The sequence below is a fragment of the Thalia democratica genome, chromosome 7 (genome assembly GCF_965202585.1).
Source record: "Thalia democratica chromosome 7, ktThaDemo2.hap1.1, whole genome shotgun sequence".
Lineage (NCBI taxonomy): Eukaryota > Metazoa > Chordata > Thaliacea > Salpida > Salpidae > Thalia > Thalia democratica.
The window spans coordinates 13,663,826-13,681,321 of NC_139171.1; positions in this window are offsets into that span (position 1 = coordinate 13,663,826).

Genomic DNA, 17,496 nt, shown 5'->3' on the forward strand with positions numbered 1-17,496 from the left:
TTGTGAACTGAAAACCAAATTGAAAGTGTATTTCAAAATATTAAGTATCAAAAAGCTAAATGTTGTTTATTTTGCACAAGTAGTTTTTAAGTTATTTAGCGGGTTGAAATTTGACTGGATCTTAACCGTACGTTAGTGATCTGAAATCTTAAATTAAACCTGACATTATAATAATCTCTCATATAACAAATTTCGGACATTTAGAAGTTAATACTAATTAACTTATTTAAGCCGCAAAAAATACTTAAATTATTTTATAAGTAGGCGTATTCTAAAATTACTGTACCGGAGATTATAAAACTATAAAAGAATAATCAGTTTATCTTACACATAATAAAACAAATATTAAAACATAACTTCTGATCTAGTTTGAGAAAGTTTGACCAACTGGTTGATTATCTGAATTAAAAAGTGGTTTCATCAACAGCTTCAGTTAATGCAGTAAAATTATTAATATCAAAGCTAAGATATATTATAAGCAAGTTAGTTGTAAAGTTAAAAACTTAATTTTAAACTTTTTAAAGTATATGTTTTGTAGTAGAATACCATTAAATAGTATTTGATTTGGAATAACCTTTAAGAAACTAAACCTTAATTTTAACATTTTCTTTTTTTTTAATTTAAATTTAAAAAAAAATCTAAAGCTTTACAGTTAATTCTGTGAACAGAAAGTAATCGATTAAAAATTATTTTAATTAGGTTAAAATTTTGTTTTGTAGTGCTAGCAGTCTTTTTGATGGCTTACTTAATACTGTTTAAATTTATTTTTTCTTTAGAAATTAGCCTATAATAATTTACCAGAAGAAAATAGTGAAAAACTAAAAGCTAGTGTTAAACTATTAAGATAAAGAACTCTTTCTAATTGATGATACAAAAAATTAAGATAAAACAAAAAACAGTTATATTAATAGTTTCAAACTCCTTAATATATAGATTTTTTAACAATAATAAATTAGGTTAGAAAATAAAATTGAGTTTAAGAATCTTTTAAATGGAAAATGTTAAGTCATTTCAAATAGAGACCTCAAATCTATACTCTTTAAAAACCAAAAAAAAAATTGAAATAAAAACTTTAAAGGTTATCAAGAATTTTTTCTTTATGCAGGTTAAACAAGTAATAACAAAAATATGTCAAATAAATTTCTTTCAAACAAATACTTTAATCACTATGGTATAAAAACTTTTAGTGTAATGTAAAACGACAAATACAAACTATAAAATTAACCAGGTCAAAATAAAACTATTAACAGGTTTAAAACATAAACAATTTAATAAATACAGTAAACTTCCGCTTGAGTTCGCACTTTGAACACAATCAAAAAGTGAAAACTCAAAAATTATTACCTTCTTTCTTTACAAAGTGATAAATTTAAATACGTTATATGCAATATTGTTTTGCATATAATTTGAAATTAATTAAATAATAAAACAAACATTCATTTAAAAAATAGATCTATGTAAATTTTTAAATATTATGTTTTTTTTTTTTTATCAATACTTAGTTAGTAATAAGACTTTATTTAAGTTAAAACACAGAAAATATAAATTTGCACTATTTTTTGGGTAAAAAGTGCGAACTCAAGAGGAAGTCTACCATAATTAATATTTATTAGGCATTATGCAAACATGTTGTAGAATAAATAACTTAATAAAATTTTTATTATAAAAAGATTACTTAAATACAATACAAACTAGTTTAAATAGGAAATATTTTAAGAGATCAAATAAAAAAAAAATTCATAAAATAATGTCTGCTACTGAAGTCTAATATAATGTTAAGAATGAGGTTCATGACTGCTTGCAAGTTTTTCTAATCTGATTCTTAATCAGTAAAATAAAGCCTCCTTTACAAATATCTAGATTAGATGATCTTTTGCTCAAGATGATGATAACTGAACTGAAAGCTTTCTCAACAACATAGCTAGAAGGAAAAACTATATACAAAAATCTAAATTCCTCTCAAATGATTGGATACTTTTGCCTTAGTTTTTGTTGAGTCTAAAAGCTTTCATATCGTTCTTAGGAAAAATATATTTTAAGTTCAAGGTCAGTTTGTAAGTCTGAGAAGGTTTCCTGTAAGTCGTTTACTCCAAAAAGATCTGCCTCGAAGGGATCCATATTTTTATCTATATGGTTGCTTTTTTGTGTAAAATCTAAATTTTACAACTTAATATGTTGAAACTTTTAAAAATTCAAGATTTTTTAGGATTCATTTTCGTAATTGGTCAAATTCCAGTTTTTTTAGGTTTCTAGGTAGATTAGCAACCCTGTACAGTTTTACTTCTTAGTCTAACTTAGTGACTTTTCAAAAAACAGTTGGAAATATCATGAGGTGATATAACTATCACCTCATGATATTTCCAATAAAAGTTAATGTCTACAGGGTTGCCAGTTTATCTAGAAATCTAATAATATATAACATGGATTTTTACAAACCATTTATGATCCCAAATAACATATATGTCAGGTTATAAAACAGTAAGAGGATATCCGATCGTCTATGTAATTGTTAAATAAGAAAATATATGAATAAAAACATGTAATTTACTTGAAAGTAAGAGTCATAAGTACTTGATTTTTCTCTATATTTTACATAAACAAAATAAAGTTGTTTTGTTTAAGTTTTACCTCAGGGTCGAATATTTAATAGCTAGCTAAAATTAGTAAAAAAGTAATATAAAGACCCAAAATTTTGAAATCATCCCCTTTTCGCCCCCTAACTTATTATCGCCCCCCGACTTACAAAAATCGCCCCCGGGGGCGATATCGCCAACTCTGGAAAACCCTGGTCTATAGAGACTAAGCTAAGACAAGCTCAAGTTAACATAAAGTTTTAATTTGATTATTAGACAACAAGCCGGCGGTAGACTTAAAACCTGGGTCTTAGTCTACTGATTACTTGTTGCAATATACATATTTTCTATAAATACTGTTTTACACTATGCGAAAATTACAGAAAAAAGTAATAAAAAGAGACATTCACTATGAAAAAACGTATTTACAATCATAAAATATCAAATTAGAAAAAATTGTTCAAGTTTTGTTAGCTGTTGTTTTATCTTTCAGTCTACACAAATTACAATATTAAACTGAACAACAAGGTACAGTACAAAATTACAAAATAGAAAGAAGTTAAATTATATGATTTAGTTAAACTAAGACAGGGTACAAGTAAGTACAAAATGAAAAACTTTTTAAAAAAGATAAACAAAAAAAAACAATGCGTATATCATATACTAGTAAAACTTAAGTTCTTTAATTGAGTTTCGCGAAGTGTTTGCATTATAATGCAATTTTAAATATTAATTTAGTGTTGTTCTTTTTCCTCAAATTCCATCTCTAATCGATCTAAAATTTAAAAGAGCGCATTTACCTGTTTATATCTAATTATTTAATAGAATAACGCAAGTGTTATTAATAGTTTTTAGTCCATGTCGTCAATAATGCTTTTATAAACATATATGCTTAATTTTTTACATTTTTTTTTCATATGTTTCAGAAAGACTGGTTGTGTTCATGATTATTTTGTTGTTCTATAAATCACTTAAAATCAATTTATGGATTGTACTAAAAACAAGCTTCTTAAATGTTAATTTTTTTTTCAAGTTTAAATATCAGCAAAGTTATTGAAAGTATATTTAAAAAAAAAACTTCAATGTAAGTCTACTTTGGTAATTTCTAAAAAAATATTGTCAGTCTGGTAATATATATACCTAAAATACTGACAAATAAAACCTCATTAAAAACTGTTAAACATATACAAAATCTTAAAGTTTCTTTATAAAAACATTACTGCTAAGCTTAATGAACTAATGTTTCAAATATTATAAAGTACTTTACTGTGTAATACAAGTCCACAGTGTAGAAAATGGTTTTTAAACTCTATTAGGAGATCATAACTTGAAAAATTGTTAGAACGTTCGATTTTAAGCAGGTTAATTTTTTTTTAATTTATTTAAGCTTGTATAATGTTTTTAAAGCACAGTGTTATATTTAATCTTTTAAGAACTCATTTTTAATTTTTTCACTTTGTTAAGAAGAAATAAATATTTCATGTATATCTTTATATTTATATCACACACAAGTTTATTCAAGAAGAAAAAGCAATTATACTATCAAAATTATCTGATATGGTAGACTTTGGAGAAAATGTTTGGTGTTTTTACATCAGGTTAAAACTCAAATATTTTAAGTATAAACTACTATTAACTTCCTTTAATTCGTTTGTGTTAATTGTTCAAAACTAATGAAGTTAAATGCATTAAATTAAAAAAATGTTGAAGAACTACAATTTGTTTTTTTTACAAAAACGCATCAACAGTCAAAATAGCTGCTTTAAATAAACAAAGTTAGTTTATAATTCGTTAGTTAAACAAAGCTATTTTTATAAGGCACTATTTATTTTTTTATTTTCAAAATAATATTTCCAACGATAACGTAAACCACATTCATCAAACAGTTTTTAAAAAGGTTTTACTGTTTTAAAAATAAATTATAGTCTGAAAAAAATAAAAGATGGTTTGATAAAAAGTGTTTGAAGCATTATAACAAGACTTTTGTTTTTCTTACTCAAACTTGTCAAAACTTTTTATAAACAACTACTCCAAAAAAACTATTTCGAGCAAAAGTGCTGTGTATAGGACTACTAAAGAAACATTTAGTTCAAAATTTTTGCTTTTTTTAATAATATATCAAGTAAAGTAATAATACTGATAAATTTTAGATAACTATGAATCTTTTGTAGTCGACAAAACTATTACAGACAAAAATTGAAAGGTTAAAGATCCATATAAATGATCAAAAAAGAAGTAATTGAAATATGATAAAATAAATTAAGGAAAGCAATGAAAAGTACGAAATGAGTAAAACAATTTTTTAATAATCTTTCAGAGAACTAAAGTCTGATACTTGATAAAAGTCAGAAAAAGTAAAAAAAGAAGCTAAAAAGTTGCTCAAACAGTTAACTCTAAATACATTTCTCAGAAATCAAAGCATGGAAACTAGAGTCCTATCTTTCATAATAGAAAACTTAGAGCGACTGAATAGCTTGCTGCTTCCATAATATAAAGAAGCTTTCAGACAATTATAATAAGTTGATAATTTTTTTTATAAAGTGTTCCTTTTAAGAATAATAAAAATTAGTACCTAAAACTTTTTTTTCGATAAACAAAATACAGTTTTGCAAAGAAATATTTAAGTAGTTTAAATACTTTACTAGAATATATAAAAAAAAAAAAAAAACAAAGGCTATAGTTTGTGAGTAAAATTATTTAAAGCAGTATTCAGTTTTGATTGTACAGTAAAACTTGTCAAAATCTTTTATAAATAACTGATTATAAATTAATAGAACGAGCACATAAAGTTTTTTAGTCTCAAGTATTGTTCAAACCAAACAAATTCGTTTACTAAACAAATATTTCAAAATTTGGTTTAACTTAAGTACAAACTTTGTATAGTTACGTCATATAACTTTAGTTATAAGTTTTAATCATTTTTTGTATTTTCTTGCCAAGACAGTAATTTCTAGTGCTATTATAAAAATAAATGCTTAAAGTTTATTATAGAGTTGGATAGCTTTTATAGATTTATCAGGAGTCTTCCGTTAAATATGTTAAAAATAGTCTTTACCGGCAGATTGTTCAAAATTACTATGCTTTATATACTAATAAACAATGAACTTTATCACAAGATCAACAACAACAGCATCCGAGACAATCCTACAACCGGTTTCGTCCTATTGATTGTCTCAGATGCTGTTGTTGTTGATCTTGCGGTAAAGTTCATTGTTTATCATCGATGGCATAAAACATCTCAACTTTGTTGATGATTGCCGAAATAAATACTGGCTTTATATCCTAAGTAATATATTAAAAGCAAAAATTTAAATAATCATCACTACTACTGTTTATGGAAATAGATTACTAGCATATTTCAAAATTTCCCGTGTATCAAAGCTCAATTTTTTTGCCTAAGTTATTTCCAAGCTAAATAATACGTTGCCGGATAAAGATTTAGATTAGCAGGCGAAATCCGGTCTACAGGCCGTACTTTACCCCTAGTTTTATTACAATTAAAGTAATACATTAAAACAATATTGCATACTAATTTCTTTAAAATGTTCTTCTTATTCTATTTTAGGCTATAATAATTAAAAAAATATAGTTATATAAAAAACTTAGTTTATAAAACAGAAAACAGTTAAAGTGAAGTTGGAATACGTAACAACTAAAGCTTGTAAATTTAGCACTTTGTAAAAAAAGTTACTGTCAAACTACTATAACTTGTTAACCGTAAAGCTACAGACTGCAGAACAATCTGGCCTAGCCAAGCAGAATATTTAATATTTCAGCTAGAAAACAGTTTGTGCAAAACGAACAAACCTAAACTATTTATCATAATAGTTTAAAAGTTCTTGTTTTCTTTTATTTTATTTGTACACTTTTATTTAACTTAAATAAACAGATAAACTATATAAAACAACTTATAAGTAAAGCAGAAAGTAGCTAAAGTAAGCAAAAAATATAATGACTTATGGTTGTTATTTTGGCATCTTGTAAAAAAAAGACTAAAAACTATTATAACTCGGATGTAGGCAAACTACTTCCGATAAATCCAATTGGCGTGGCAGAATATTTTATGTTTTAAGAACAGTTTGTGGAAAACAAGCAAACTTAATAAATTTAATCTAATGTTTAAAAATATTTTTTTTATTAACAAACAGGAATATTTTCCTTACTTATAGTGATTAAGCTTAAGTTTTTCTTTAGTATTTTTATATTTATATTTGTTATTATTTAAAGTTGTGGCGGCCAGCAAAACCTATATTATACTAACAAGTCCGATTGCAGAAAAATATTTCTGGTCGTTTATACAAAATGCAGCCGATCATTGGCTTAATTATATGTATAACTAATAACACTTCAATAATGAAACACAAGACAATTATCGGCTGCATTTTGTATAAACGACCAGAATTTTTTTTTTTCTGCAATCGGACTTGTTAGTATATTATATAGGTTTTGTAAATTATAAATATTATTATTATAATAAAGTAAATATAAATGGACATTAAACACCATATTATTTCAACAAGGTCTTACTTATATATTAATAAACTTTAATACGGTTTACTAATGAATAAAACACAACTAATTTTTTTTTATGTTTTATTGTATTTTTTTTTAAACCCACGTTGTCTTTATACTTTATTCTGCATGTTCCTTTATTTTAATACTTCTTAAAAAGCCTCCCTATAAAAAAAATATGATTAGCAAGTATTACAACAAAGCTTTCTTCGTGTTGTTTATTAAACTTACGTTTGACTGACTAATAACTTTATCAACTAAAACGTAAAATAAAAATTTCTTGTAAATAAAATTCAAAAAAACTTACTCCAAAATCCAGCTTTTCGGGCTTTCTCCTGTGAACATTATATTTGTTAAAATTAAAATTGTAAACTTAAAGTTAATTTTGTAAAATATTTATTTTAAAACAAACCAGTTTTTGTTTCATAATCATCAATTCATCTAAAACTAGTTTTTTATCGTTTTTCATATCGTTGCATTTTACGGCAAGCCTGAGCAGTAAAAAATATAATAAAAATGTCAAATATTTTCTTTGGTTCGTTGAATAAAACTATTTTAGTAAATTTCAATCTTTATTTCACATACTGTTACAAGCTTTGTATTACGGAAACGTTAAATGATGGGAAAAAACTTTACGCTTAAAATTATTTCGTGCTGAAATGAACCTTCAATACAGTGCGCAGTTTTAAATTAAATACATTTTTAATGAAATACTTAATATATAAACAACTATATCAAACAACTAACTTTCTTTTTTCATTTTTCTTTGATTTTAGTTCCTCATCTTGAACTCTAATCTATTTTTTTAATTCGTTACAAATTAAACAATTTTTAACGTTTCAAAGTATTTGTGATTGTTCTAAACATAGAATATAACATTAAAAGGTTAATAAAACAATTAAACTAAGCTTCTATAACTAAATTGTTAAAAAAAGATATAATCGGAAAACACAAAAAAATCTGAACTACATTACTTAAATTTTAATTAAAAAAAACTGCTTTGAGACTAATAAAAGGTGCATAAGAACTGTTTGGAACAAAATAAAAATTTAGAATCTTCTAAATAGTTTGTTTTTATGGTTTGAAAATTAAAAGTTATACTCATTTCAATAGTTTACTAAGTAGTATCAAAATTCAATTAACAAAAACTACCATCGATATTTGGATTTTATTATTCTGACTGTCAACGCTTTCAATTAAATATCCAAAAACTAAACTTTTGTAACAGAAACTACGTAAACACGATTTTCTAGTTGTTTTTTTACTACTATAAATAAATTTTTACTTAAAAGTAAAATTAGTGTACCTCTTCAACTACAGCTTTGAGTTTTGACTCCTTCAATACTTTTTCTTCACCGATAACCTTCATGTATTTATTTAAACTAATCACCTCTTCATGTAGTGTAGTTATTTTAAATGTAGATTCTCTTAAGCTAAATTTGAGGATGTCAGATTGTGCCTGATAATGTTTTATTTCAAAATTAAATAAAGTTCTTTTATATTACTAGTAAAGCGGAATAAATAAAAAGTTATTTTTTACTAGAGTTTAAACATAACACTGTGTATTTAAAAAATAACTTAATTATGTTTGAAATTTAAAATTAAAAATTATAGATTGTTAAATAAACTAAATAAAATTAAAATGATAAACCAAAGTTTTTTTTGTTATAAATTGGTTTAAAATATATACAATATTTTGTAATTGTATTATAAATTATTAATTTTATTTTTTAACCTTTTAGTTTGTAATTGTATTATAAATTTTAAAATCTAATTTTCTAAGGTTTTAGTTTGTTATTGTAATTATTATTTATTATAATTTTTTAGTTTTATTGTCTGACCTTTTTTTCCTCTATAGCCATCACTAACTCAGATGATTTTATTTTCAAATCATCCATTTTTTCTATTGCAGCTTTGTTTTTCTCTAGCAGTTTTTCTTTTATTTCTTCAGTTGCCACGATTTTCGTTTTAAGCGTCTTTACTTCATCTATAAAATAATTCAAATAGTGACTTATAAAAGTTATTATTACAATAATTAGGGCTTTAATTTGTTATAAACAATGTTTAAAATCAAACTAAGCATTGTAACAACAAATAGAAAAGAAAATTGTCTCGACATGTTCATAAAAAACACTTTAGAATTTGTTAATTTAAACAAACTAACCAATCAACGATTTGCTTTCTGATGTGGCAGTCAGCAGCTTACTGCCACAATCTTCCAATTTTAGTGAAGCTTCATTAATATCAGCTTTAAGAAGGTTGTTTGTCTCGTTGACAGTGCTAATATCTTTTTTCAATAGTCGAACGTCTCTACGGCTCTGTTCAACCCTATCTTGGCTTTTCTTTTGCTTTAAATAAAGTTGTTTAATTTCAATGTCTTAAACAAATACACAGACTATATCTTCTAACACTAAAAAAAAAAACTTTGGAGTAAGATTTTTTTATTTTGTTTCACTTTTTTTAAATGACAAGTATCAATAAAACTAGTTGTTTATTAACTCGTTGAATTTTTTTAGTTTTTATAGCTGTTGTAGATTAATCTTTTTTCTCGGGCTAGTAAAACTAAATGTATATAACTTATAAGTTTAAATACAAAATAAAATATTATTTTTACCTTTGTAATCAGCAACCTGTTAAATTTCTCTAAATTGTCTATCTTGTTTGTTAGACTTTTAATTTCCATTTCATGATTTCTAAAGAATATAAGTATGATTTAACTGAATTAATCTAACCCAATGAAATATATTTTGGTTGATTACATTTATGCTTGCTAAAAACATTTTAATAATACTCATATGTACTTTTTTTTTATTCTACTCGTTAACATTTTAATCGAACAGTCTGTGTTAAACAGATATTTTCAAACTTAGTTTTAAAATACTTCTTTGTTATATGAGTCTTAAAGTTTAGTAAAACTAAAACTCATGCAAATTAATCAAAGTTTTACCGTTCAAGTTTTCTAAACTCTTCTTTATGTTCAATATTCTGATCATCAACCTGAAAATTAATTCTATTTTAGTTGTTATGTTGTAAGTTGTTAATCATACAATGCTTGGTTTAAAATACAGTTTTAAGACTAAAAATATAAGTAAGTGTTAACTTATTTGTAAAATCATAAAACTTTAAAATTGTTAGTTTAAAACAAGTCTTTTAAAATGTTTTAGTTTCAAAACCAAAGTATGACTTGAATAGTTCTACTACGATACATTTTAGTTATGTCTTTAACTTTCGTACATTATAAGATTTTTAGTTGGATAGTTTGTTTAGTTTAAAAATGGTTCCAAAAAAAGTAATTAAATTTAGTCGCGTATAAAAACTATAAGTTTTTAATAGTTTAGGTCCAGATGTGTTGATGTTGTATAAAAGTTATCAAAATTTATTTGTGTAAATAAAAAATATCTACTTTTTGAGACAGGCAGCCATTTTTTGCTTCCAATTCGGAAACTGTATTCGTTAAATTTCCAATAACTTTTAAAGCTTCGCGAAGTTTACTGAAAAGAAGTTAAAAATTAAAAATTAAAATCAAACTGTAAAAAATTCATATAGTTTCGGTAATTTTTTTCTAAAAGTAAAGTATAAATTACTTTTCTACTCTGAGAAGTTCAGCACTCTTTTGTTTGTTAAATTCATCCCGTTTCGCTCTAATCAAAAGGTTTAAACTAAATTAATTTCTACAAAACTTTTTCTATTTAAATAAATACAAAGTTTTGTTAAAACTGAGATTTTTTTAACATTGAGACTTGCTTGTTAGCTTTAAGCGTTTCTGTAATTATTTAAACTTTATAGTTGTTATGATATTTATGTACTTTATATTCATTTAGTATTAGTCACATGTATTCTATGCATCATTTTTGAAATGGTAAGGTTGGTTTTTTGAATAAAATAAGTTTCAAGTTTATACTTAGAAATAGTAAGAACAAAATTTTTACAATTTGTAATACTAAAACTATTATTATGTATTTTTTTACTAGTAGACTCCTGCAGTATTAATTAGCGAACAAAATGTATATAAAAGTTATAATTAACTCACTTATACTTTTTATCTATGTTTTGTATCTCAAGAGAAGTTATTTCATTTTTTGAAGTCTGTAAAATTTTGATTCATGTCAGTTACAAAGAATGTAAATATTTTTAAAGTGAAAATAAGTAATAAAAAACTTACAAAATCATCAATTTCTAACTTTATTACCATTTCTTCAGTTTTATTTTTGTTGGTCTTTTTGGACTTTTTCAAAGTTTGTTTGTCTCTTTGGACATTAAGATGTGTAGAAACCTTTTTTTAGTTTTTTATAAACTTAGGTAAATGCGAGTTGCTAATAATTTTGTTTCAAACTTGCATTTTTACTTAATGTAACAAACAATAAACTTCTGTAATCTATAACAACACTTTGTTAACTGTTTTAACATTAATCTAAAAAACAAAATTAACAATACAAATTGAAACAACTTACAAAACTGCTCGCCAAAGGAGTTTTTGCAAACTTGCTTTTCTTTTTCCGAGCCATTGTCAATCAAATTTATTTGTTGTAATTGAAATGTTAAAAATTTTAAATTTGTGTTTTATGTTGGACGTTAATAGTTTATTAAAGTTTTCGGACGCGATCAAAATTTCATAACGTCATAATTAGAAATGTAATAAATTTTTTGATAAAAAAATTGTCAAAAAATTACAGAATTTTTACGAAACTTGTATTGATTTGGAAAATTTATTAATGTAGCCGTCAAATGAAATATATTTATTTGTCTTATACTAAAAACATCACTTTAAACTTTGGGTCGGCAAAATACTGCCCGCAGGCCAAATGCGGCCCTTTTAACGAAAATCTGCCGCCCGTGAGGTAATTTTCAGCTGAAAACATATTTTTTGAGTTAATAAAAGGAAAATTTTTAGGTAAAAACTTACAACTAGGTCTTAAAGTGTATTATTATCATTTAGATATGTTCAGTAACTGCTTATGTTGTCAAATTTTTGGTTTCAACTAGCAATTTTATTTGTTGATCAGTATATTATTTTATAATAACAGCCGCCCTCGAAGTTTTTTAATAAAGCTTTTAATTTAAGACTTATAAAACGCTGCCAAACTTTAAAAAAACATAAATATAAGTATACGGTCTATAATATGTTTTACTATTTCCTTATATTTAGTAAACATTTGATTATTTTTAGTGTAGCAAAGTCTTATTACAGTTTATTACAGTCAACCTTTTAGTGATGTATCTACAAAACTCAAAGCTTTGATTTTAAGTTGCAAATATTTTTAGAAATACTTATTTTATTTTGTTTTTATTTTACTGAATACAAATAACAATATAAACAATATACTAACATCATCTACTTTTATTATTTATTTTTTATATTGAATAGTATAAATTCTTTTTCCAATTCTTAAAAAAACTACGCTTTTTAAACTATTTTGAAACGTTACTGAGAAATTTCTAAAGAAAAAATATTATTGAAATGAAAATGTACTAGTATTTTTCTATTCATTAATTTTTTTTTGTAGTATTTTTAATATTTTTATCTAGCAAACTTATTGATGTATAGTAATCAATCTGTTTCATAACAAGATAGAAACCAGAAACTAATTAAAAACATTGTTATATCCGATATGAAAAATCATTATTAGAAGTCTAACATTAAGAAAAAAATGTCCAAAATAATAAATGGTTTTATATATTCCTAACAAGAATAGATTTTTATTCAAAATTCACTGCGTACAAATTGCGTGAGACATTATTTCGTAAATGTATTTGATTTGTTATAAATTTTTGTTTGAACTCTTGATTTTAAAGAATATAAACCTTTGCATAAAGTTTTTTGAAAATGAAGCATTTATGATTTGTATAGTCTTTAAGATAGTTTTATGTGATGAAAACATATTAAAAAAAATTATAAGGGAGGAAAAATGTTCAATCTAATACGGAAGGTAAGTTATAAAAATTGTATACTTTTTGAGTCAGTAATTATGTGAAACAAATATTTATTTTTACATACTGCGATATTATTTAGCTATTTTAAACTGTCTTTGGATTTATTCCGAATCTTTTAAAAAATATTATATAAAATTTTAAGCAACATAAAAACATTATCTTTTAGACTTACATTTTTTCAACTTTTATTAAACTTGCAATTTAATAAATATACTCCGATATAAATATTTTCAATACTACTTACTAAACTTTAAAAAACGTTTTCTAATGTAGTATCAAAACTTGTACTTTGACTTATATTATCAAAGTTTGTTCCTACATTAAATAGTATTATATTATAATTTTATGAAAACTTAAAGTGCGCTTTTTCTCTATAATTATTCGGTTTTAACTTGCGTATTTATTAAGTAGGTTTCTATTATCTTGTAAGTTATATTTTTATAATATTTATCTATACATATGTATCTTTCAGTCGATAAAAACATCGGCGAAAATCTGCAGAACAGAAGCTTGGACTTCGTATACTGTGAGACAAGCTCAAGTTTACAAAAAGGTTGACCATACCAATTCGATCACCAGACCACAAGATTCGGTAGACCGAGACCGGTTTCGTCCTTATTAGGACTCATCAGTCAGTCACATCACAACTGACAAACTTGCAGTCTTCAATCTTTCACATGTAGCAACCATTTGCTAGCAATGATCAGTAGGTCTCGGTCTACTAGAGGTTGTGGTCTGATGATCGAGTTGGTATGGACAACCCTTTTATATCTCTTGCAAGAAGTAAACTAGATTGTAAGAGATATTAAAGTTGGAACTATAATTATTAAAAAACAAACGTTTTAACAACTATTGAATGTCTATAATATTATTTTGATTACCTTGACTCTACATTTTTTAGCAAGAAAACACTTAAGTCAAGTAAAATTGTATATACAAAACTATAAGCTACATTTCTAAGAAAAATTCGCTATAAAGAATTGAATTGATTAGTATAAAATTTATACATTGATCCCAAAATATAGAAAAAAAACATCAATATAAAAGCATTAGAAAGCTAGAAATACTAAATGCAGTCTAGTTGTAAGTTATTTTAAAACGTCCTTAGTTAATTTAAGTAATTTTCTAGCTAAAATGTACTTATAAATCCTCACATTTTTATTTTGCTAACATCATTTGCGCGGTAGCATATTTCTTACCTATTAACAAAACGCATTTTATGTAAACAATACAGAATATTCTGTAAAATTAAAAAGTTAAATAGGAACACTATTGTAAACATTATAATTTTAATTATTGTTTAAAAACAAAAGAAAAACAAAATACACTAGTTGAAATGAGAAATTGATTCTAATACATTTACAACTTGATATCCTTTTATAAAACATTATTTCTTCCTACTTAAAAATTAAAATACTTTCTAAAAAGTTGAACAAATTATTTTGTTAACTTCGGTAATTTAAATAAACTATAAAAAAAATTCTCTAATTGTTCGAACGTCATTGAGGCTTTAACCAAATTAAACTTATAAAGCTAGATTTGTTTAAACGATTTAATCTAGGATTTGAAACATTTAAAACAGTTGTTCGAATGGTTGGAAGGTCATGGGATCTAGTTTCAAAGTTTTCAATTAAGCTACATGTATTAGATAAATTATTATTAGCTTTTTGAATACGATGTTAGTTAAACAGTTGTATATCCTAAAAGATATTCAAAATTTTAGCTTAGTTTACAAACATGTACTTTTTCTTACAAGGACTTTGTTAACATCATTACTAGACAAAATAAGTATTTAACGGTTTTTGAAACGAGATGGTTTAAGAAAATAAATTATTATCTTTAGTCTGATATTCAAAAAGATTTGTCTATTTAACTTTATTTGAGTTTAAGTAGTTTTAATTCAGTCTAAAAGTAATCTTCATATTTACTTCGGATTTGTGTGTAGTTAAGAGAAAGACTTGCTCACTTAAAATGTTTGTGCATGTATTCCTGTTTTAAAGTCTCTGATTAACATAAATAAAATTATATCTTACCACTTCAAACTTGACATCAATCCAAGATTAGTTTTAAAGTTGACTTGCTTTGGAAAAAAAAAAGAGACAGTTTAAGTATTTACAGCTAAATTATATTTAATGTAATTTTTTTACACAACGTTTAGTACACAAATCAAGTGAAAAATTTAAATAGCTTTATGAAATAATTTTTCTCAAAATTTTGATAAGAAAAATTTTTAATCAGTTGTTCAAGTTTTATTTATATAAAGCGAATAGTAACTGAAAAGGGAAATTTAAAAACTGCACATACATATTTTAAATACACAACTAACTAGCTGTCGAACTTAACCTAGTTTAGACAATTTTTAACTGTAGAATTACAAAAACTATTTTTAGCTATTAACTAAAACATTTCGTTTTTTATGCACTAACCAATATACAAAAAAGACAATATGTTCAAATTTACATACATTTGACTTCAGAAAAGGTAAACCTAAAAAAAAATTTTGTAAAAAACAAAATATATGCATTTAAATTATTTTATCATGTAATTTATAGAACGATAATATAATATTGCTAAAACATTTGATAGCAATGAACTTCAATGACAACTATTCAAAACACAAAACGTTTATAGTTGTAAAAATAATTTTAATCAAACTTATGCCTACAGAGAGGACATGTGTTGTGTTCAGCAAACCATCCTTTAATACACTTATGACAAAAACTATGCTGTCCATCGCAAGTAAGACGTCTCATTCTTCTACCAACATCTATGTCTTCCATACAAATACTACATTGATTACCAACAAGGGACTCATCGGCTGTGAAAAGATGGAATGTCTGAAATGTTTCTTTAGACAAGCCTTGTGATTGAATAGCATTTTGTTGTTGATTCCGAACAAAATTTCGAAGACGATCACATATTTCATTAAACTTTACATAAAACTTGTCAGCAAGCATCTTAAGTTTGATTTCAGCTTGCTTAATATTTTCAAGTTTACTTTCAATAAGTTGTAGCTTTTGAGTTTGTCGAATGATAGCTTGTTTTTTTGTCATGTTTGACTCAAAGTGTTGATTTTGTAAATTTTTCAGGCGTTTGGTATTCTCATCCAGTTCCTTGCCAATTTTAAGAATATATTTCATTACACAGTTTTGTTTTTCGATTAACTCAACATAATAGGACCATTTGTCGTGACCAATAATCTCATGAAGCCGTTCAATATCAGAATTATTTCTGATTTCCCGAAATAAACCATCCCAAGTTTGATATATCCTTTCAAGATTTTGTTCGAAATTATCCAAACTTAGCTAAACATTTTGTACAAATTAAGGGAAGAAAAAGTTAGCAATTTAAATGAAAAAAGCATATAAAAATTTTGATTTATTAAAGTTATGTACTAAAATATGATTTAAAACTACAATTTAAAGTTATTTAATTTAACATTAACCTTAAATTTAAGCATTACATCCTGTAAATATGTTTAAACTAAGCAAATATAACTCAATACTTATAAGCTATTAAATGAAATAGTTGCAAACTACTTTTAGTTACACAGCTTCACCATTATGAGGAAACATTTGAAATTTAATGTAGCAATGGTCTTTTAGCAAGCAGTATACTAGCTAGTAACTAGCTGCTAGTTTCATACAATAATTTTTAGTGTTCGACAGGATCTTAGTATTTGTACTCGGATAACGTTGTTTCGGATTCAGATCAAGCCTAATCTTAAAGAATATCCGAGTACAGTCGGGTCGAATTTTGATAGTTTTAACCGAATCTGGCTGAATCCTAATATTGTGGATCCGTTAGAGCCCTGATAAACTTAAATTGTTTTAGTTTCTTTTACTAAAACAAGTAAACGACATACTTAAGGCTTTTGGTACTTATTATAGATTTTTTTGTATTATACTGATGAAGATTAAAAAAATGATCTTATGCTTATTTTAAGGTAGTTTTATAATTTTCACTAAATACTACGGGAAAATTTCTAAAGTCACAAAAGATGTTACGATTTTGAAGTTTACTTTAAATGTTACTAATAACATGAAACTTACAATAAATATTCAGAAGCTCATGTTAAAAATCAAAAATAATTTTTAGGCGATTTTGGGGAGTTTTTAAAAGTTATAATAGATAACATAAAAAAAAACGAAATTTAAAATAGATATTTCGGAGTTCATGATAAAAAGCAAAAAAATTTAAAAGTTTTCAAAGTCACTCTAGATTTTACAAGAAAACTAATGAAAGTCACATTAGCTAGATTGTGACACGGGAAAGTTGTTGAGAGTTCACCGATTATTAAGATAATTTATATAATATTTCTATAATTTACACTTGATATTCTGATGTCCATGTTAAAAAGCAATAAATGGTATAAAAAATATAGAATCTGGCTATGTCATAGTTTTAAAATAAAGCCAAAACCCGATGTGATTAAATTTAATATTAAAACCCGAATCTGGCTGTAGACTGTTCAATAAGA